Below are 25095 nucleotides of genomic sequence, written 5' to 3' on the forward strand. Positions count from 1 at the left end.
CTTTCACCCCTGAGGCTGTGTCCCCATTATCCTAGTCTCTCCTACTAGTGCAAACATTTTCTCCACATCCACTCTCTCCTGGCCTTTCAGGATGCTGCAAGCTTCAATCAGAAACCCCACCATCCCCACCCTCCTCATCCACGTAAGCTCCATCGAGTACAGACCCATAGTCTTCATCTGCTCCTCATATGACAAGTCTTTCATCCCAGTAATCATTCTTGCAAAACTCCTCTGAATTTTCTCCAATGCCAGGGCTTCCTTCCTTAGATATGGGGTCCAAATCTGCTCACAGCATTTCAATGTGGTCTGACTAGGACCTTATTGAGCTTCAGCAGTGCACCTCTGTTCTTGTCTTTGAGCAGTCTTGAACTGAGTGGCAACATTAGCATTTTCCTTCTTAACTGCCATCTGAACTTGCATGTTAAATGTAAGAGAATCCTGATCTACACTCCAAGTCCCTTTCATGTTTCTGAATTCCAAAGCTTTTCACTGTCTGGAAAATGGTCTGTATCCTCCATTTGTCCTACCAGAATGTGTAACCTCACACTTTGCCACATTGTATTCCATCTGCCAAATCTTTGCCCATTCTCCCAGCAAGACCCAGAATAATAGCAACTAGAAGAAGGTCCAGGTGATTGAAATGTCCAGTAAGGCTGAGGACAAGAGATGGGTATAGTGCAGGCACATCCAATGAAGGCTAGAAGATCCGATTCCTGAAGGACGCTGGAGAGAGCTATACCTGGAAAGAGAAAGGGAAGAAGGCCATGAAGGAGATGGATGGACATGTATTGAAAATATCTGGAGGAAAAGAGCCGCGCTGGTGAAAGAACCCATGAGTGTCGGTAAAGTGGAGGAGGGTCATCACGAATCTTCACCTGACCCAATGGAAATAGAGAGAGCAAAAAGAAGAAGTAAAAATAGGACATTGGTTAGGCCACTTTTGTATTATTGTGTGCAATTCTGGTCTCCCTCCTAAAGGAAGGATGTTGTGAAACTTGAAAGGATTCAGAAATGATTTACAAGGATGTTGCGAGGGTTGAAGGGTTTGAGCTACAGGGAGAGGCTGAATAGGCTGGGGCTGTTTTACCTGGAGCATTGGAGGCAGAGGACTGACTTTATATATAGAGGTTCATAAAATCATGAGGAGCATGGATAGGCTGAATTGCCAAAGTATTTTTCCCAGGGTAAGGGAGTCCAAAATTAGAGGGCATAGGTTTAAGGTGAGAGAGAAAAGATTTGAAAGGGACCTAAGGGGGACCTTTTTTATGTAGAGGGTGGTGCAAGTACGGAATGAGCCACCAAAGGAAGTGGTGCAAGTTGGTACAATTACAACATTTAAAAGGCATCTGGACGGGCATGTGGATAGGAAGGGTTTAGAAGGATATGGGCCAAATGCTGGCAAATGGGACTAAATTAATTTACGATATCTGGTCAACATGGATGAGTTGGACTGAAAGGTCTGTTTCCGTGCTGTATATCTCTACGACTGTAAGAAATGAGAACGCCGAAGAATGGGCACTGAACCGAAAACGTCAAGTCTATTTCCTTTTATTCCATCATGGGATGTGGGCGTCACTGGATGGGCCAACATTTATTGCCTGTCCTTAGTTGCCCTTGAGAAGGTGGTGTCTAGATCAGAGTGGTGCTGAAAAAGCACAGCAGGTCAGAGAGCAACCGAGGAGCAGGAAAATCGACGTTTCAGGCAAAAGCCCTTCATCAGGATTATTTCTGATGAAGGGCTTTTGCCCGAAATGTTGATTTTACCGATCCTCAGATGCTGCCTGAACTGCTGTGCTCTTCCAGCACCACTCTAATCTAGACTCTGGTTTCCAGCAGCTGCAGTCCTTGTTTTTACCTTGAGGAGGTGCTGGTGAGCTGCCTTCTTGAACTGCTGCAGTCCACCTGCTGCAGGTAGACTCACAATAATAAATCAAATCAAATCAAAATCAATACTCTTGGGGGGGAATGGGGGTGGAATTCCAGGACTTTGACCCACAAATGTTTTCTCTCCACAAATACTACCAGACCTGCTGAGTTTCTTCAGTATTTCCTGTTCTTGTTTCAGATCTCCAGCATTCACAGTTGTTTGTTTTACACCCTTCAATGATTTGTGTTCCTAGATCTCTCTTTACAATTGTGCCCTTTAACTTGTAACTGACTTTATCTTCGCTCAATCTGAATATTCTACCTCTCAGTGGCATTGCCTGGTCACATGAGGTCAGTTGTGACGTCAGGAAAATGGTAAGAATGATAAATAGACTTATTATGAGAGAGTAGACGGTGATGAATTAGATTTACAACAAGAGTTAACGGAGGTGTGAGACCATCCATGTCAGCTGAAACACAGAACTTCCTTCACTGGCACAGATAGCAGGCTTAGTGAGTGAAAGCAGCTGCTGGATTTCAAAAGACTGATAGATAAATAACTAATAGATGCCTGGAAGTAATTTCAGAGCTATAATTTAATTAAGGGGGATCGGAGCACATCAACAGTTAAGAGAATGAATCCCGAATGGTTTGCAAATGTTGTCAAAAAGGATTTTTCTTTTGGTAGATTTGATTGATGTCGACCTTCCTTTTCTCTCCTTGCCAATCGCTCATAAACACATCTTGATAACATTTATTCTTAGTGATTCAGTAGCCTTGCCTAGTAATTCAATACAGGAGTTATGTCTTTTCTTGCACACTCTTGATGTCGGTCCTTGGCTGCCAGCAAGTGCATTTTGGGAAGTCATGCATGAGAGGTCCATTCTTTGCCATGCAGTTAATTCAATGGAAATACCTGGCCACGAGCCCCCCACGTGATGCCCTCAGGTGTGTTCCTAGTGGAAAATGCCCATTACCAAGAGTGCATGACTGGAAGATTTTGTCTTATACGTCAGCCTGTTGTATGTAATGCTGAGGTAGTGGCCCCTGTCTGTTGGCAACTTGAAAAATGAAGTTGCTTTACCTGTGATCTCTTTGCCAGAGTGTGGGACATCTCTGCACAGGCTACAGAACAATTAGATCAATGTTTAGGCCACATGATGCGCTGTGGAATTTTCTCGATGACGAGAAACTGACTGAGATACCATGGACCAAACATCATGATGGTGGAGAAGAAAAAGGCTTGCAGTTATATAGTTCCTTTCATGACCACTAGGTGTCCCATTGTGCTGTATGCTCATTAAGAATCCCTTTGAAATGTCGTCACTATGGGAAACAAGGCAGGTAATTGCGCACAGCAAGACTCCGCAAACAGCAATACAATAATGACCAACAAAAGAATAAAACACTTGAATAAAGGCAAATACTGCTAGAAATCTGAAAGAAAAAGCACAGAGAATTCTGGAAAAACTGGCAGCATCTCTGGAAAGAGAAACAGAGTTAATGTTTTGAGTCTATGTTTGAAAAGTCATATTGGACTCAAAATGTTAACTCCGTGATATGATAATAATCTGTTTCTGTGACATTGATTGCAAAATCAATATTTGCCAGGATCCTGAGGATAACACCACCTGTTCTTCCTTGAAATAAAGGCTACATCCAGCTGATGTAGCATCTCATTTAAAAAAACACTGCATCCGCAAAACCGCTGCACTTCTTCAGTACTGCACAAGAGGGTCAGCTCAGATTTCTGGGTTCCTGGTGGAACAGGGGACTTGAATCTATGACCTTCCAACACAGCAGCTAATGGATTACCAACTGATACCAAGACCGAGAAAGAAAATTAAGCTGGGAGTAGGGATAGTCATCTGGGAAAAAAAGTGTTCAATCCAGTAGTGCCTCATTTCATAAATATACAGGGAAAACAGGAAGGTCTTTAGAAAGCAATAAATTTAACAGTGTTATGTTGTTGAGAATCATTCAGTTAGAGTACAAATCTGTGCAATCAATCTTGATTTTGGCAAATGACAATTCAGGGAGAAGGAAGAATGATTGGAATGTCACCGATGGAGTTTAAGAGGGCAAGACAGCAGCTTCTTTATTGAAAATAGTTTCAATATAGCTTGATAATCCAAGGAAGAGAGACAACGTGCAAGAGTGACAGAGATGTTGCCCTATTGATTTTGTCTCTGCTTTCAACACCAACTTGCATTGATGATTAGATTACTTACAGTATGGAAACAGGTCCTTCGGCCCAACAAGTGCACACCGTCCCTCCAAAGAGCAACCCACCCAGACCCATTCCCCTACATTGACCCCTTCACCTAACACGATGGGCAATTTAGCATGGCCAATTCACCTAACCTGCACATCTTTTTGTGACAGTGGGAGGAAACTGGAGCACCCGGAGGAAACCCACGCAGACACAGGGAGAATGTGCAAACTCCACACAGACAGTTGCCTGAGGCGGGAATTGAACCCAGGTCTCTGGCGCTGTGAGGCAGCAGTGCTAACCACTGTGCCAACGTGCCACCTTTACTGTAGCAGTATGCTCCCGCCTGTCCACATCGTGCAGCAGGACCAAGTTATGCCCTGATGCTTATGTGGCATGCAATGCTTTATTCTTTAACAAATGCAGAGAATACTGGAGAAACACAGCAGTGTGTGTGGAGGGAGAAACAGAGTTAATGTCTGAGTTTAGCATGACTCTTCAAAACAAAGAAGAGTCATATTGGACTTGAAGCATTAACTCTGTTTCTCTCTCCACAGAAACTGCCTGCTGAGTTTCTCCAGCATTTGCTGGGTTTGTTTCAGATTTCCAGCATCTGCAGTATTTCGCCTTTAGATTTTTTTTCTTGAAAGTGGAGTCCCAGGTAGACAGGATAGTGAAGAAGGCATGTGGTCTGCTTGCGTTTATCAGTCAAAGCATCGAGTATAAGAGTTGGGAGGACATGTTGCTGTATAGGACATTGGTTTGGCCACCTTTGGGATACTGCATTCAGTTCTGGTCTCCCTGCTACAGGAGAGGTGTTGTTAAGTTTGAAAGGATTCAAAAAAGATTTACAAGGATGTTGCCACGGTTGGGGTGTTTAAGCTATAGGGAGAGGCTGAACAGGCTGGGGCTACTTTCCCTGGAGAATCGGATGCTGAGGGGTGACCTGAAAGAGGTTTATAAAATCATGAGGGACATGGGTAGGGTGAGCAGCAAGGTCTTTTTCCTGGGGTGGGAGAGTCCAGAACTAGAGGGCATAGATTTAAGGTGAGAGAGAAAAGATTTAAAAGGCACTTAAGGGACAACATTTTCACACAGAGGATGGTGCGTGTATGGAATGAGCTGCCAGAGGAAATGGTGGAAGCTGGTACAATTACGACATTTAAAAGGCATCTGGGTGGGTATGTAAATAGGAATGGTTTAGAGGGATATGTGCTATATGCTGGCAAATGGGACACAGATTTACTTAAGTTATCTGGTCCGTATGGACAAGTTGGACAGAAGGGTCTGTTTCCGTGCTGTACAACTCTGTGACTCTATGGCTGTACGAGTATTTTATTCTTTTATTGGCTTCAGTTCAGGTAATTTCGTGGCCCATCTGTCTACTCCTCTTAATCCTTCTTCCAGTTTGAAATGGACCTAGTCTCATTCACAGTATCTCCTTGGATTTTCTGCAATGTCTTTTGACACACAAATACTGGCAGACTGATATTTGTCTGCATAAATGTCCCCTACGTATTTTGCAAAGCCATTATTACAGTCTCCTGAGATGCCTTCACTGAAGCTCTGATATTTGAAATATCAGCACTTGTCTTCATTTTGTTGGACAAACTTATGGTATTTCTGAGTTTGTGTCAACCCACCTTGACAGGAAGGTGAGAAACCGTCTGCAAGATTAAATACCTCCAATGCTTTCCTCTTCTTAACTTAAACGAGACAATTACTCCCCAGATCATTGTTGGAAATATTTCACCCAGTTCTAATTATGGCTTGTGACAAATTCTAATAAAATGTGAAACAGTAATTGGAATCAATGTAATCACTTGTATTTCTGAAATGAGATTTCCTCCCCCTTTGTTGACTTGGAACAAATGGGACAAGGGAATTGTTAAGCATTATATCTATTGTTTGAACACTTTCAAACAGGTACAGTCCCCCTCAAAATAAATTTGGACCAAACCCTCTCAAAATATATTTGGAAAATGGTCGCGTCCCTAACTTTCTGTTATTTTAAAGGTAAGTGTAAAGTGTTGCTTTCCAGATACAATTCAATTAGTCAAACTATCAGATTTGAAGCAAAACACACTTTATTAATGCACACAGTTAAATACAACAAAAGAAAGAATAAATTAGAATAAATTATTTCTGTTAGAAAACTTAACAGAATAATAGATTATCTAACTGCTAAACAGTACCTGTTCCAACATAGTAACATCCCATAAGCATACTCTTGGCAAAGAGTAAAAACAAGGACTGCAGATGCTGCAAACCAGAGTCTAGATTAGAGTGGTGCTGGAAAAACACAGCAGGACAGGCAGCATCCGAGGAGCAGGAGAATCGACATTTCAGGCAAAAGCCCTTCATCGGGAATCCTCAGATGCTGCCTGACATACTCTTGGCAAAGGCAAAGTCAACAAAGTAGATTGTATCACATGCATGTCCAGCAGTCCAGGATGACAAATGTCAAGGGAAAACTGTGAGGGAGAGAGTAGCAGGGAGAGATGAACTACAGCTTCGAAAGGGAGGCAACCTCCCTACCTTTTATCTTAGCCCGCTTGGCACACCCTCCTCATTCCTGGAGAAGAGCTTGTGCCCGAAACGTCGATTCTCCTGCTCCTTGGATGCTGCCTGACCTGCTGCGCTTTTCCAGCAACACATTTTTAAAAACATGCTAAGTATTCCAACTTAAAAAAAAACAACTAAGGCCTCACAAGTTGTTTAATTTATTGGTTTTCATAGACAGGTTGGTGCCTCAGCCTTAAAATGTCTCTTTAAAGAAGCTAATGGACAAAATACACCTCTTAAAACCATAGTATCGTCATAGTGCAATATGTATCAATTTAGCAGAAGAGGAAATCTATACCTTCCTGCCTTGCAGACTGCCATATTTGTGTGATCTGTTTTTTGGCTAGCCATGCAGGTAAGTACTAGGCCTTTTTAAAAACATAAATTGAGGGGTCCTAATGCCTACTAAAGGACCCCTTTCATAAATTGGTCACCTCAAAAGCCAATCAAATTGCTTTTCAATTTGATTATCAGGAGGTAAGTTTGTTCTGGAATCAAATGAGAGGAGCAGGATCCTCACCCCCATAGCACCCCATCCTCCCAACCTCAGGACTTCACAGTTGATTGGAAGCAGTCCCTGATGATATCCCCCAAGCCAACACCAACTCTGCCCTCCCCTCCCCAGGATGTACATGAAAGGCATTAATGGCGACCTGTCATATCAGCCAAGATGTCTGAGGAGGCTTGGTCATTGACATTGGTGTGCCAAGAGGGATCAAATGGATCCTGCTCATGCTGCCTTCAGTCATGGTAAATGGGAGAGGAGGTGTACATGGCAATCATGAAGTCTACACAAACAGCTGCTGTCCAAAGAAATTGCTTCAATGGTTAGAACCATAGAAAAAGTATGGTCAGAAAAGAGGCCATTCAGCCCATCATGTACTTACGATCTGTAATTGTTGAACTCAGTATTCAGTCTAAAAGACTGTAAAGCATTTAATCAAGAGACGAGGTGCTGGTCTTCAAGTTTACTGTGAGCTGAAAGGGCACATGTGGCATGGAGGAAATGTCCCCACCTCTGGGCCAAAAGATTTACAATCAAAGCCTAACAACTCCAGACATATGTCTGAGCCTAACTGGACAGGTTGGTTAAAAATCCTTAGTTGAAGGGTGAACCATAAGGGACCTTACTTTTCCAGTGAAAGGCAGATCAGAAGGGTCTTGAGGAATGTAGATTTTGTCTATGTTACAGTTCTGATGGGCCAAAGGGGCTCCTCTATACTGTGTGATTCTGTAATTCTATGAAATATCTATACAGCTCTTTATTGTAAGAGAGAGAATCCAGGGAGGCAGAGCATTAAAATTAAAGGCAACTTGAAGTTTACTGTTTGGTTTGCAGACAGAATGGAGATGTTCCACAAACCTATGGCCCAACGTGCATTTGATCTCCCCAGTACATAAGCGACTGCATCCATGAACCATGAGTAAAATATACAAGCCGTGTATAAATCAAAAGGCAAGTAAATCAACCTTCAACCAACAGGAGTGCCTGGATTTCTGGATGATGGGAAGGAGATAGTAAAAGGCACATGTCCCATTTTGTAATCCTGTACAAAGTTAGAGTGAGAAGGATGGAGGAGCCACTGAAAGAAAACCGAAATTGCTGGAGAGACTGCCAGCAGGTCCGGCAGTATCTCTGGGAAGAAGCAGAGTTAACGTTTCAAGTCCAGTGGGAGCAAATAGGAATACATGGCATTTATGCTGAAGATGTAATTGGAGGTGGTGGCAGGGAGATGACCAGATAGGCTGGGATGGAGCACAGAGCGAGAGGGAGAGAGATGAAAGGGATAGGCAGATGGGGATATGATTAATAGGTTACCAGGAAAGAAGCGAAGCTGAATATACTAGATTACTTACAGTTTGGAAACAGGCCCTTCGGCCCAACAAGTCCACACTGACCCTCCGAAGAGCAACCCACCCAAACCCATTCTCCTACATTTACCCCTTCACCTAACACTACAGGCAATTTAGCATGGCTAATTCACCTAACCTGCACATTTTTGGACTGTGGGAGGAAACCGGAGCACCATGCAGACACGGGGAGAATGTGCAAACTCCACACAGACAGTTGCCTGAGGCGGGAATTGAACCCAGGTCTCTGGCGGTGTGAGGCAGCAGTGCTAACCACCATGCCACCCATAATAAGTGACAATGAGAGCAGGGTGTTTGAGAGAATGGGTAGCTGTGTGGAAAGCAAACCATGTCATGACAGGCCTAGTGAGTTAAAACCATGGAGGGATGGATCGGGGGATGTGTCCCAGAGTTGGGTCCTCAAGGCTTACAGAGTCCCACATGGACAATGAGATGTTTTTCTTTGAGCTTGCACTGAGGCTCGCTGGAATACTGCAGCAGGCCTGAGACAGAAACGTTGGCATGGCCACATGGTGGTGAGCTGAAGGGGCAGGCAACTGGAAGCCTGATGCTATTTTTGCAGACAGAACACAGGTGTTATGCAAAGTGGTCACCCAGCCTACATTTCATCTCCCCAGTGTAGAGGAGACCACATTGTGAACAGCGAATACAGTTTTGATTTGATCTGATTTGATTTATTATTGTCACGAGCCGAGATACAGTGAAAAGTACAGTTTTACATGCTAACCAGACAAATTATACCTTCCGTAAGTATATCAGGGTACTATAACAGGATGCTGTGTTTAGTGTTATAGCTACAGAGAAGGTGCAGAGAAACTCTAACATATGAGAGGTCCTTTCATAAGTCTGTTAACAGCGGGGAAGAAGCTGTTCTTGAATCTGTTGGTGCATGTTTTCAAACTTTTGTATCTTCTACTTGATAGAAGAGGGCGGATGAGAGTATAACCAGGGTGGGAGGAGTCTTTGATTACATTGGCTGCTTTCCCGAGGCAGTAGGAAGTGTATTCTGAGTCGATGAAAGGAAGGTTGGCTTACGTGATGGACTGGGCTCTGATCACTACTCTCTGCAATTTCCTGCTTTCTATGGCACATCTATAAAAATTGGGAAGAATCATTGTGGACATGGGTGGGGGGAGGGGGGGATGTTGGGAGTGAAAGAGGAGTTGACCAAGGTGTCTCAGAGGGAAGGATTCCTGCAGAAGGCTCACAAACAATGGGAGGGGAATATTTGGCTGGTCATGACATCCCACTGGAGGTGACGGAAATGGCGGCTCACCATTCTTTGGATGCAGGGAATGCTGGGGTAGTAAGTGAGGAGCAGAGGGACTCTATCTCTGTTGCAGAAGGAAAGGCAAAGGATGAGGGCAGAAGTGCAGGAGATGTGTCAGACACAGATAAAGACCTTGTCAATCACCTTGTCACTGGGGAATCCTCAGTGACTGTAGATTGGACCAGGGTTCCAATGTGGGTTACTGAATGCTTAAGAATGACTTGTATTATATCGCCTCTTATATGACCTCATGATATTGCAAAAGCTTTTGCATCAAAGTACCTTTGAATCCTAATGTAGAAGTGTTGCAGTCTCTGGAGTGGGACATGAACATATAACTTCTGAACTCTGAAGTTAAATTTCTCCTTTGTTGTCCTCAGACTTATCCCTGACCCTCTATTGAGATGTCATTTATATTGTTTATCTCAGTGCTTAACATGATGTCATCCCCCAAGGTTAGCTTAATGTAGCTTGTATCTTATCTACTTAGTCCAGATAGGACCTACAGCTGCTTGGTTATAAGGAAAATTAAACCTAGCAATTAATATAATTTCCATATAAAATTAACTAAATTTAACGCCAGTTCAAAGGGTGTGATTATAATCTTTGCATTTGTAAAGATGATACATAATAGTTTAAAATTATCAGAGGGAGCCAACTTTTCAATTAACTTAATTTGCATAAGATCCAATTAACATATTTCATTAATATGTCAGCCCTGATTGCATAATGAATGTTCTCGCAAACTTTCATAAACCAAAGACTTTATGTTTCTTTTGGAAGTGATGGAAATTCACTTTTAATTAGTGGCTTTTGCATAATATGTAAAAATTAGCTTAATCTGTAATTAGCATAAATTATTAACATGTTATCCCTAATGGCCTAATGATAATACCTTTCGTGTTCTCTGAAGATAGACTCATTAGCTTTTCAGTTCAAGATGATTTGAAGATGTTTTAAGGCATTGAGCTGGCCATTCCTCTGACCTCTCATAATTGCACCCTTGTTCATTATTTTATTTGGCCTGTTTCAGACTGTACAACTAGAGTGAAGTCCACTTCCTCAGCAGATCAGCCAAAATCTTCCAAAGTGTTAATGATGCTAGTGGATATCTGGCCAGCACAGCGTGTGGTGTTCCTGCTAGTGGTTCCAGGTTCACATTGGTGTTATTTTGTTTTGGTAACCAAATGCACTCTGGGTAATTTAGAATCATAGAATCCCTACAGTGTGAAAACAGGCTATTAGGCCCAACAAGTCCACACAGACCTCTGAAGTAACCCACCCAGACCCTATTACTGTATATTTACTCCTGACTAATGCACTGAACCTACACAACCTTGAACACTATGGCCAATTCACCTAACCTACACATCTTTGGACTGTGGTAGGAAACCCATGCAGACACAGGGAGAATGTGCAAACTCCACACAGACAGTCATCCAATGCTGGAATCAAACCCAGGTCCCTGGCGCTATGAGGCAGCAGTACTTACCACTGAGCCACCATGCCGCCCTAACCTCTGAGCTATCAGAAGCAAAGTGCTGTCGATCCTGGAAATGAAGACAGAGAATGCTGGAGAAACTTAACACTGGCTTCTTTCTGGATCACCTCCATTCTGTCCACAGGAATGACTCTGACCTTCCAGTTGCCTGTCATTGCAATAAACCACCTTGCTCCCATGCTAACATTCCCAATCTGGGTCATTTACAGTTGTTCCACTGAACTGAATTGAATTAAATTTATTGTCACTTATACCGAGGCACAGTGAAAAGCTTTGTCTTGCGAGCAATATAGGCAGATCACATCGGTAAGTCGCATCGATAGTAAATAACAGATAAACAGTGGCAAAAACAAAACCACAGGTACAGGTGAATTTTAAGAGTTTGTGAGTCCATTCAGTATTCAGTAGGGTAGAAACTGTTGCGAAACCGGCTGGTGCGTGTGTTCAGGCTTCTGTACCTTCTCCCCGATGGTAGAGGTTGTACAAAAACATTGCCAGGTTGGGTTGTATCTTTAAAAATTGCTGGCGGCCTTTTCTTGACAACAGACCTGGTAGGTGGATTCTATAAATGGGAAGTTGGCCTTTGTGATTGTCCAGGCAGAGTTCATCACTCTCTGTAACCGTCTCCGATCTTGAACGGTACAGTTGCCATACCAGGTAGTGATACATCCAGACAGAATGCTCTCGATAGCGCACATATAAAAGTTGGCTAGGGTATTCACCATCATACCAAATTTCCTTAGCTGCCTGAGGAAAAAGAGATGTAGTTGGGTCTTTGTAACCAGTGTATCCACATGAAAAGTCTAAGAAAGCTTGTTGTGGATGATCACTCCCAGGAGCTTGACACTCTTCACTCCTTCCACCTCCGTGCTGTTAATGTGAAGGGGCACATGAGTAACATCCCGCCGACAGTTCCTTGGTTTTGCCGGCATTGAGAGCTAGGTTGTTCTCAGTGCACCATTTTTCCAGGTCTTCCACCTCCTCCCTGTAGTCTGTTTCGTTGCCATCTGAGATTCGACCGACTATGGTGGTGTCATCAGCAAACTTGTAAATGACATTAGTCTGGTTCTTGGCAACGCAGTCATGGGTATACAGTGAGTACAGTAGGGGCTGAGTATTCAGCCCTGGGGGCTCCAGTGCTGAGTGTTAGTGAGGATGAAATATTGTACCCAATCTTCACTGATTGTGGCCTCCAAGTAGGTCAAGAAACTGAGGATCCAGTTGCAGAGAGTGGGACTTAGTCAGAGATTATTAAGTTTAGTAATCAGTCTCGAGGGAATAATAGTGTTGAAGGCTGAACTATATCAATGAGTAGGATTCTTAAGTAGCTGTTGTTGGTGTCAAGCTGTTCAAGAAAGGAGTGAAGGGCAAGTGATATGGCATCTGACTTGGATCTGTTGGTCTGATAGGCAAACTGGAGTGGATCAAGAGGAGTTGATTAATGCCATGACCAGCCTTTCAAAGCACTTCATGACCACCGAAGTTAGGGCCACTAGGCGGTAGTCATTGAGACATGCTGCATGAGCCTTCTTAAGCACAGGGATGATGTTGGCCCTCTTGAAACAGGCAGGGACAGTGGCTTGCTGCAGGGAGAGGTTGAAGATGTCTGAGAAGACCTCTGCCAGTTGATCTGCACATGCTCTGAGTGCACGGTCTGGTACTCCGTCTGACCCCATCACTTTCCTTGGATTCACATGAAGGAAAACTGATCTGACCTCTGATGCAGTGACTGTTTGGAAAGGTTCGTCAGGACTTGTCGGAATAGGTGTTACCTCTCCACTGAAATTCTGCTCAAAGCGAGCAAGGTGTTGAGATGATCTGGGAGGGATGTGTCATCGTCTACTATCTTGCACTGTCTCTTTTTAGAACCTGTGATGTCATTCACTCCTTGCCATAGTTTCCAGGTGTCTGTCTGGGTCTCTAGTTTGGATCGGTATTGGTCCTTGGCTGTCTTAATGGGTCTGCAAAGGTCATTCTTGGATTCTGTATATCTGAGTGGGTTTCCTGATCTGAAGACCTCACGCTTAGTTTTTAGCAGGTTCTGTACATCCTGATTCAGCCAGGGTTTCCTGTTGGGGAACACCCGGATTGACATTCTTGGTATGCAGTCCTCCACACACTTGCTGATAAAGTCTGTGATGGCGGTGGCGTACTGTCCAAGGTACCCGTGGACTGTCTGAACATGGCCCAATCAGCCAATTCCAGACAGCACCGGAGTTGATCCTCTGCCTCCTCTGGATCTGTATCCATGAGGGGGTCTCCTGCTTGAACTTTTGCCTGTAAGCCAGGAGAAGCTCAGTGTACATTGGAAGAATAACACCTTGTTTTCCACACAGGAACTTTACAGCCTTTAGAGAATTATCTGTGACCTCCATTTTTTTGTGTCCTGTAAGCGTTGCTTTCAGCAGATCGAACGTAATTTCTCCTTTTCACACCTCACATCTCTTTTACATTTCTTTTCTCTTTTACCACCATCTTTGTCTTCTGCTCTGGCAACCTCATAATCTGCTTCACTCTCTCATCCACCCCTCCCTCTCTCCCTCTGTGATCATCATTAAAGAAAAACACCATCATCAGCCCCTCTCAGTTCTGTGGAGTCATATTGGACTCAAAACATTAACTCTGTTTCTCTCCCCATTGCTGCTGAACTGCTCCAAAATATTCTGTTTCTTGTTCCAGGTTCAAATCCCAGAAGCAGATTTGATGGCGAAGAAGGTGTGTTCACAGCACACACAAACAAATTGACTATCAACTTATGAATCTTCTTGCCACATGTCAGTGGCCGGGAGGAAGAGAGTGGCAGAGATTGCTGGTAATGAAGAGAAAATTGGAGCTCCCAGCATTACCATTTATAGTTCGAGGCCACAGAATGCATGTCAAAGTCTGTCTATCCACAGAAACGCAGACTCCTTCAGGGCTCTGCAGGCAAGAATGGTTGTTATGGATCAGATTGGTGCCCACAGTACAACGTTTGAGCTCCAATTTGGGCTGGGGTGAATTTGGAAACTGCCACTGGACGTTGTGAAACTTGAAAGGGTTCAGAAAAGATTTACAAGGATGTTCCCAAGGTTGGAAGATTTAAGCTATAGGGAGATGCTGAATGGGCTGGGGCTGTTTTCCCTGGAGCGTCGGAGGCTGAAGGGTGACCTTATAGAGGTTTATAGAATCCTGAGGGACATAGAACATAGAACATAGAACGATACAGTTCAAAACAGGCCCTTCGGCCCTCGATGTTGCGCTGACCTGTGAACTATTCTCAGCTTATCTAAGCACTATTTAAATGCCCCTAATGTGGCTGAATTAATTAAATTGGCAGGCAAGGCATTCCACCCCCTTACCATTCTCTGAGTAAAGAACCTGCCTCTAACACCTGTCTTAAATCTATCACTCCTCAATTTGCAGCTATGCCCCCTCATACAAGCTGACATCATCATCCTAGGAAAAAGACTCTAACTGTCCACCCTACCTAATCCTCTGATCATCTTGTATGTCTCTATTAAATCGCCTCTTAGCCTTCATCTCTCCAATGAAAACAGACCCAAGTCCCTCAGCTTTTCCTCACAAGACCTTCCCTCATAAGACCAGGCAACATCCTGGTAAATCTCCTCTAGACCTTTTCCAATGCTTCCACAACCTTCCTGAAATGTACACAATATTCCAAATGAGGCTGCACTAATGTTTTGTATAGTTGCAGCTTGACATTACGGCTCCGGAACTCAAAACCTAATACACTGTATGCCTTCTTAACAGCACTATCAACCTGGGTGGCAACTTTCAGAGATCTATGTACATGCACATCCACATGACCAAGAATCTATCCATTGACCCAGTACTCTGCCTTCCTGATATTCTTCCCAAAGTGAATCACCTCACATTTATCTGCATTGAACTCAATTTGCCACCTTTCAGCCCAAATCTGCAGTTTATCCAAGTTCCCCTACAACCTGTAATATTATTTCACAATGTCCACCACTCCACCGACTTTAAAGTCATCTGTAAATTTGTTAACCCATCCACCTATGTCTGCGTCTAAGTCATTTATAAAAATGACAAACAGCAGTGGTCCCAAAACAGATCCTTATGGCACACCACTAGTAACCAGACTCCAGGCTGAATATTTTCCATCAACCACCACTCACTGCCTTCTTACAGAAAGCTAGTTTCTAATCAAACTGCTAGATCATCCTCAATCCCATGACTTCACATTTTCTCCAAAAACCTACCACGTGGAACCTTATGAAAGGTTTTATTGAAGTCCATGTACATCACGTCAACCACCCTACCCTAATCATCAAAAAACTCAATGAGGTTTGTGAGACATGACCTGCCCTTGATGAAACCATGTTGACTATCTCCAATCAAATTGTTGCTTGCTAGATGATTATAAATCCTATCTCTTATAATCCTTTCCAAACCTTTCCTACAACAGAAGTAAGGCTCACTGGTCTATAATTACCCGGGTCGTTTCTCCTGCTCTTCTTGAACAAGCACACAACATTTGCAATCCTCCAGTCCTCTGGTACTAAACCTGTAGACAATGACAATTCAAAGATCAAGGCCAAAGGCTTTGTCATCTCCTTCCTAGCTTCCCAGAGAATCCTCAGACAAATCCCATCCAGCCTAGAGGACTTATCTACTTCCACACCTTCTAGAATTGATAACACCTCCTCCTTACTAACCTCGATCATTTCAAGTCTTTTCCTCTACAATATTCTCCTTTACCTGAGTGAAAATAGATAAGAAATATTCATTTAGCACATCTCCGATCTTCACAGGGTCCACACATAACTTCCCACTTCTGTCTTTGACTAGCCCTATTCCTACCCTCATCATCCTTTTATTCCTCACATACCTATCGAAAGCTTTAGGGTTCTCCTTTTTCCTATTTGCTAAAGACTGCTCATGTTCTCTCTTTGCTCTTCTTAACTCTCTCTTTAAATCCTTCCCAGCTGATCTGTAACTCTCCGTCATCTCAGCTGAACCATCTCATCTCAACTCACATAAGCCTCCTTCTTCTGCTTAACAAGAGATACAATTTCTTTAGTAAACTACAGTTTCCTTACCTTACCACTTCCTCCCTGCCTGTCAGGGACATACCTATCAAGGACACGCAATGTCTGTTCCTTAATCCAGCTCCACATTTCGATTGTCCCAAACCCCTGCATTTTTCTGCCCCATTTTCTGCTTCACAGCGCCAGAAACCCGGGTTCAATTCCCGCCTCAGGCGACTGACTGTGTGGAGTTTGCACGTTCTCCCTGTGTCTGCGTGGGTTTCCTCCGGGTGCTCCGGTTTCCTCCCACCATCCAAAGATGTGCAGGGTCAGGTGAATTGGCCATACTAAATTGCCCGTAGTGTTAGGTAAGGGGTAAATGTAGGGGTATGGGTGGGTTTCGCTTCGGTGGGTCGGTGTGGACTTGTTGGGCCGAAGGGCCTGTTTCCACACTGTAATGTAATCTAATCTAATTTAATTGTATGCATCCTAAGTCTTGCCTAATCACATTATAATTGCCCTTCTCCCAACTATAGCTCTTACCCTGTGACATGTACCTATCCCTTTCCGTCGATAAACAAAACGTAATTGAATTATGGTCACTCTCTCCAAAGTACTCACCTACAACTAAATCAAACACCTGGCCTGGTTCATTACCATGCACCAGATCCAGTGTGGCCTCCTCTCTTGTCGGCCCTTCAACATACTGTGTCAGGAAACCTTCCTGCACACATTGGACAAAAACTGATCCATTTGATGTACTACAGTTATAGTTTTTCCAGTCAATGTTGGAGAAGTTAAAGATTCCACAATGACTACCCTGTTCTTTTCACACCTACCTCCTGGAACTTTGCAGAGGCCTATAAAAAACTCCCAGAATGTGACCTCTCCTCTCCTGTTTCTAACCTCAGCCCATACGACCTCAGTAGACGCGGCCTTGTCAAAAGTTCTTTCAGTCACATTATACTGTCCTTGACTAGCAAACCCACACCTCCCCCTCTTTTATTGCCTTGTCTGATCTTACTGGAAGATCTAAACCACAGAACCTGCAACATCCATTCCTGACCCAGCTCTATCCATGTCTCAGTAATGGCCACAATATCAAAGTCCCAGGTACCTATCCATGCTGCAAGCTCACCTCCCTTACTCCGGATACCCCTGGCGTTGAAATAGACACACTTCAAACCAGCTTGCTGTCTGCCAGCACATTCCTGTGACCATGAAATCCTGTCCATGTCCTTCCTATTCTCAACCTCCTGTGCGTTGCAACTACACCACAGGTTCCCATCCCCCTGCTGAGCTAGTTATCCAACTCGAATAGCACCAGCAAATTTCCACACCCAGGATATTAGTACCCCTCTGATTCAAGTGAAGACTGGCCTGTTTGTAGCAGTCCCACCCTCCCCAGACTGAGCCCCAATTATCCAAGAACCTGAAACCCTCCCTCCTGCACCATCCCTGCAGCTATGTGTTCAGCTGATATCTCACCCTGTTCTTCGCATCAGTATTATGTGGCACAGTTAACAATTTCCACCACAAATAAGGCAAGGGGATAGAGTCATAGAGATGTACAGCATGGAAACAAACCCTTTGGTCCAACTCGTCCATGCCGACCACATATAACAGCCTTATCTAGTCCCACTTGCCAGCTCTCAGCTTCCACCCAAGCTCCCTGAAATCCTGCTTTACACCCCTATCCCTCTTTCTACCAATTCGTTGGTACTTGTGTAGACCACGACTTGAGGCTGGTCATCCTCTCCCTTCAGGACCCCAAAGACACAATCCGAGACATCACGGTCCCTGGCACCTGGGAGTCATCACACAAATTGAGAGTCTCTTTCGTTCCCAACAAACCTTCTATCTGACCCTCTAACTATTGAGTCCCCAATGGCGCACACTCGCCTCCTTTCTCCCCTTCGCTTCTGTGTACCAGGACAGGCTCTATACCAGAGACCTGCATCCCAATTATTTCCCCTGGCAAGTCATCTCCCCCAAAAGTTTCCAAAACGGTTTAAACTGCATGGATAAAATAAATAAACAAAGTCTTTTCCCTGGGTTGGTGGAGTCCAGAACTAGAGGGTATAGGTTTAGGGTGAGAGGGGAAAGATATAAATGAGACCTAAGGGACAACTTTTTCACACAGAGGGTGGTGCAGGTATGGAATGAGCTGCCAGAGGAAGTGGTGGAGGCTGGTACAATTGCAACATTTAAAAGGCATCTGGATGGGTATATGAATAGGAAGGGTTTGGAGGGTGCTGGCAAGTGGGACTAGATAAGGTTGGGATATGTGGTCGGCATGGACGAGTTGGACCAAAGGATTTGTTTTCATGCTGTACATCTCTATGACTCTATGACTCTATCCCCTTGCCTTATTTGTGGTGGAAATTAGTCGGACTTGCCCTTAGGCACAGAACTGAAGAAGAAATGTTGAAGCTGATTTCTCATTTTGAATAATAGGCCTCTAGTTTGTTCTTAAACTCCTCTGGTGCCCATGATTTGGAAGCAACAGTCATTGGAGCCTGGTAAGGTTTTTAATACATTTTGATCAAAGTCAAAGTAAAACCACAAACATAAGCTATAATCTCAATGATCAATCATTTAACTTTTAAATCCCTTCCTAGCAACTTGCCATCCTGACCTGGAAATATATCACTGTTCCTTCAGTGTCACTGGGTCAATATCCTGGAATTCCTTCCCTCAGGGCATTGTAGTTTTACCGGCAACACATAGACTGTAGCAGTTTGAGAAGGCAGCTCAATACCACCTTCTGAAGGGCATTAAACTGTGGGAAATAAATGCTGTCCCAGCCAGCAATGCCCGCATTCCATGAGTGAATAAAAATATCACGGAATGACAGGGTAACAGAATTGTTTTAGGGCACAAGGGCACTCTCCTGCCCATTGCGCTGGTACCTAAACAATTTAAACAACTTCCAGTCTCCCTCCATCGCCCAGCACATAGTTTCTGTTTAAAGGACCATCATTGTCTCCACCTGGATCCAATCCCAATCCTCAGCCCTTCTCCTGTCCTGCATCTGCAGTTAGCTCGCCTGAGACTTTAAAAAGTATCAAACAGGAAAAACAAAGAATTTTTAATCTGTGAGAATCTTACAGGCAAACCACAGGCCAGACCATACAAACCTCTGCCCACTCTGTTTACTCCATTTAACCCAAACAATATATCCTTTTATTTTATTCATTCACAAGATGAGGATATCGCTGCCTATGCCAGCATTTATTACCCATCCCTAATTACCCAGAGGGCAGTTAAGAGTCATCCACATTGCCGTGGGTCTGGAGTCACATGTAGGCCAGAGTGGATAAGGATGGTAGCTTCCTTCCCTAAAGGACATTAGTGAACCAGATATGTTTTTCCTGACAATCAGCAATGAATTTATCATCATCATTAGGCTTTTAACTCCAGCCATTTATTCAATTCACATTCCACCACCTGCCATGACAGGGTTTGAACCGAGGTCCCCAGAACATTACCTGTGTAAGTGGATTAATAGTCCAGCAATAATACCACCATGCCATTGCCTCCCTGCATTAACCCCATTCTCACTCAAGTACTTATCCAACCTAACCCTAAAGGTGCTGCTTACTTTGACAATTCCATTTGATACTGTGCTCCAAACACTTAAACCTCTGCATTAAGAAATAATGAGTGGCTATCTTACACTTCTGACCTTTAGGATTCTGGCACATGATGAAGTATCTAAATTGCTTCCTCGGCATCATAGCCAGGCATAATTTGAAACATTGCTGGCCAGTGCCATCAACTCTCAGTGTACTGATCTCAGTCAGCTGATAAAACAATGTACAAGCTCAGAGATTACTTGAGCTAGGCTCCATAATGTGAAAAGAACTTGCATTTACAAACTTAGGATGTCCCAGAGTCCCGTGGAGTCAATAAACTACTTTGAAGTGCAGCCACTGTTGTAAAGTAGGACCCGTGTCAGTCACTCGCACTCAGCATGCTCCATGAACAGCAGGCGGATCAGAACCAGCCTTTGTGAGGTGAGTTGAGAGATAAAGATTAGGCAGGACACTGGAGGCAACTCGACTGCCCTATTTAAATAAAGCCACAGGATCTTTCATGTCCATGAACGAAGCTGGGGTCTTGGATTCATCATTTGTACAAATGATAACCCCTCAGGCAGAGCAGCACTCTTTCAGCACTGCACTGGGAGTATCAGTCAAGATTTTGTGCTTAAATCCTAGGAATGCGACTTGATACGATCATCTTCCACTTGAGGTGAGACCCCCCAGATTTAAGGCCCACACTGATTGTCGTAGGATTGTACTTGGGAACAAGCCAGTAATGTGAATCAGATGAGGAATTTTAATTTCCTTGATGCTATGAAGAAATGTGATCCAGGTATTAATTTTATTAAGAATTTTATGGAGCCATACAAATATATCTTGAACGTTTGAACAAGTGACTCTGTGTTAAGGAAAATGCACAACGGCAACAATGGATCAGAATCCTCGGATGGAGTCGTATAGTCTGGAGAACTCTAAGAGAGTCATCTCCAATTTGTCATAGAATCATAAAGCATAGAAGCAGTCCTTTTGGCCCATCTTGTCTATGTTGACCAACAAACACCATACCACACTAATCCCATTTTTCTGCACTAGGTTAATAGCCAACTGTGTCCTGGCATTTAAGTGTTTGACCAGATTCTTCTTGAATGTACCACCCTCTCAGGCAGCATGTTCCATATTTCTATCACCCTCAGGTAACAACATTTCTCCTCAGTAGGAGTGTGAGTGGCATAAGATTATTGCAATTTTATTTAGTACAGTAAGAGACAATTTAAGACCTACTTGAGAAGTAACAGCCCACTGCTTTCACCCTCTCTTTGTAGATCCTCTTGGCAAAGTGTGTGAACCAAAAATGCATTGAAAATCATCTTCACCACTCGACAAGTGTTCCTGAAGCAATCTACTGCACCATCTGAAATGGAAGTAAACCACTAAAGCTGTTCCAAGAAGATACCCTTCCGCTTTTAGCTTGTGTCTGGAAAAAGTCATTTGGGACAATCGATGACTTCTCCATTTTTCATGAGTTTCACTAATACTTCAACATAGTACTTTAAATTTAACAACTGCAGAGTTTTTATATTCTTATTTCTCCTCAGATTTGTCTTTTATTTTAAAGGAAGAGACATATACATTTGCAAATTCAAACTGTTAAAAAAAAAGTTTGCATATTTTAATGCATATTTTGTTAACTAATGAAACCTGGCTGAATTGTTCTTAGCACTGAATCTGTCTGAAGCACACATAATTGGCCATTTCTCCAATAAAGTTTGTTGTGAGCTGTGGAGAAAGAGAAATAATAAAGGTAACTATGACACCTCCAACATTGGTCATAACATTATTTAATGTCTGATGCTCCGCATAGCTTTATCATTTTAGAGTACTACATGCAGTAACAGCATCCTTCCAAAATGCACATTGAAAAATGAATGCAGAGGTTTTTCAGAACATAACAGACTGTAAGACAAAGCTAGTGTTGAGTTAACTTGAGATGCTGAACCCTTCAACCTTTGTCCTATTAATTTCAGTAGCTCTCAAGATGAATGCTTCTAAGTGGATTACAATGTGGTTTCCAGTAACGATGTTCCCTTTGGGACAGAGTTAATCATGGTCATCGCAAGCATAGTAACTTTTTAAAAAGTGTCAAGAAAGTGGTTGCTTAACTAACTCGCTGCCAGGATGTGTTGATGTTTCACTCTCTACTTATCAACACGAAAAACCTGATGTTTAGATACCTTTAAATAGTCTCCCTTATTCTCCCACCTCAATATCACTGTTTGCGCTTCCCTATGATACAATAACATTACCTCTTCCATTGTGATGCCAAGAAAGAGGAATTTCTTTACTCTAAGGGTGGTGTATCTTTGGAATTCTATAGCCTAGAGGGATGTGGAAACTCAGTCATTAAGTTAGAACAGGACAGAGACTGATAAATTTCTAGTTGTTAATGACTTCAAGAGATATGGAATGGTCATAGGACATGGGCATCACTGGCTAGCCACCATGTATTGCCCATCTCTAGTTGCCTCTAAACAGAGTGTCTTGCTAGGCCCTTTCAAAGGGCAGTTGAAAGTTAACCACCTTGCTGTGGGTCCCAAGTTACATGCCATCCAGACCAGGTAAGGATGACAGTTTCCTTCCCTAAAGGGCATTAGTGAACCAGATGGGATTTTCCTGACAATCAAAAATGGCCTCACGGTCATCAGTAGATTTGTAATTCCAGATCATCATCAAATACAATTTCCACTATCTGCTGTGGCAGGATTCAAACCCAGGTCCCCAGAGTATTAACTGAGTTTCTGGAGTAATAGTCTAGTAATAATACCACTCAGCCATTATCTCCCCCACTTCCCACATACCATACAAATCTCCGCAGTATTGGTATGCCTGTTCCTTCCAGTTAAGAGTCTAGTGAACGGTGACCATTCTCCATACTCCCAGGATGCTGTTGGTGGGGTTTGATCACAGTAATAGTTGTTGATGTCAAAAGGAAGTGGTTAAATTGTCTCTCGTTGAAGAGCATCATTTCCTGGTATTTATGCACCATCAAGATCCCCACTTTCACTATTATGTTGGGGATGAATGGATAAGGTAATTAGTAATTAGACAATAGACAATAGGTGCAGGAGTAGGCCATTCTGCCCTTCGAGCCTGCACCACCATTCATTATGATCATGGCTGATCATCCTTAATCAGTAATTGGTGAAGTAGTTGAAAATCCTTGGCCCCAGGGCAGGACATATCTCCCGAAAAGCTCTGAAATGATATCTTGGAGTTGTCGTGATTGCCCTCTAACACCCAAAACCATCATCTTTCATAATCATGACTCCAGCCAGTGAGGAGATTTACCCTGATTCCCATTAACGTTAACTTTACCAGGCTTCTAAACTGCCACACTGAGTCAAGTTGCTACCCTAACTTGAACCCCTGGACTTCAGTTCTTTAATCACCTTTGGGCTGTAATAATGTCTGGAGCCCAATGGTCCTGACAGAGCCCATACCAGAAACGGTGAGCTGTTCGCTAATAAGTGCCACTTATTATCACGGTTGGTGACATCTTGATCTTATGGATAATCGAAAGTAGTTTCATGGGATGGGAATTGGCCAGCTTTTTGTGGACAGGGCATAAATGGGCAATTTTCCATCAGTTGGATAGATGATAGTGTCATAGATGGACTGGAACAGCTTGGCACAAGTCTTCAGGAGTACTGCTAAGATTTTCACCTGATACATAACCTGCACAATATCCAATGTACTGAACTCAGTTATTTCTTTATGTCACATTGAGTGAATCAAGTTAGCTGAAACCTGTCTCTTTTTTTCCCTTAATCATTCACGGAGACGTGGGTGTTCATTGTCCATCCCTAATTGTTGAGGGTCAACCATATTGCCATGGGTCTGGAATCACATGTACACCAGACCAGGTAAGGATGGCAGATATCCTTTCCCAAAGGGATCAGTGATCTAATGATGACCATGAAGCCATTGTTGAGTCTCAGGAAAAAAACAAATGTCCTTTAGGGGTTTTCTAGCAATCAACACTGTTTCCATGATCTTCATGAGACTCTTAATTCCAGATTTTTATTAAAATCAAAATCTACAATCTGCCGTGGCAGGATTCAAACCTGACTCCCTAAAACATTATCTAGGTCTCTGGATTAACAGCCCAGTGATAGTACCATGAGGTCAGTGAATACAGCAGGGGGTGGCTAAGAGTGATGATCCACTTGATCATTTCAGCTGAAGGTGGTTCCCATACAACAGGCTCATCTCTTGTGCAACATTGCTGAGTTCCCCATCATTAAGGATAAGAATTGCAGCAAGATGCTGCAAATCTGAGACAAATAGAGACAGAATGCTGGAGAAACTCAACAGGTCTAGCAGTACCTGTGGAGAGAGAAACCAAGTTAACAGTTTCAGCTCCCTATTGTTTATCACTGAGCCACCATGTACACATTCATACAAACACATGAACGCGGAGCAAAGAAAGGCCATTTAACCCCCTCAACCTGCTCGTCATTCAATAAGGTCAGACAACATTGTGGCTGCAGCTTCTGTTTAATTCACTCAAGGGATGTGAGCATCATTGGCTGGGCCAGCATTTTATTGCCTGTTCTTAGTTGCCCTTAAGAAGGTGATCGTAAGCTGCCATCTTGAATCATTATGGTCCATTTGGGACAGGTAGACCCATAATGATCTGAGAGAAGGAATTCCAGGATTTGAACCTAATGAACATAATATATTTCCAAGTCAGGATGGTGAGCAGTTTGGAGGGGAGCTTGCTATCGGTGGCTTTTCAATGACACCACCTTTTCATCATATTGACAGCTGAATTAGGTACAGGAGGAGGCAATTAGGCCCTCAAGCCAGCTCTGCCATAGATCAAGACTGCTCCAATTATTCCCCATTCCTGCCTACCTCTGTTGACCTTTCACTCCTTCTTTATCATGAATCTAGGTGGAGCGGAAGAATGGAAAGTGTTTGCCTAGTGATATTATCGCTAGACTCTTAATCAGATTCTTAATGTTCTGAGTACCAGATTCCAATCCTGCCACAGCAGATGGCGGAGTTTGAAGTCAATAAAGATCTGGAATTAAGATCTAATGACAACCATGAAGCCATTGTTGATTGTCAGGAAAAAAAAACACTCGGTTCATTAATATCCTTGAGGGAACAAAGCTGCCATCCTTACCTGGTCTGGCCTACATGTGACTCAAGACCCACAGCAATGTATTTAACTCTCAACTGCCCTCTGGGCAATTAGGGATGGACAA

The sequence above is a fragment of the Chiloscyllium plagiosum genome, unplaced genomic scaffold, assembly GCF_037043375.1.
Source record: "Chiloscyllium plagiosum isolate Xiang-an unplaced genomic scaffold, Cpla_swu_hap1 HiC_scaffold_7, whole genome shotgun sequence".
In the NCBI taxonomy this organism is placed as follows: domain Eukaryota; kingdom Metazoa; phylum Chordata; class Chondrichthyes; order Orectolobiformes; family Hemiscylliidae; genus Chiloscyllium; species Chiloscyllium plagiosum.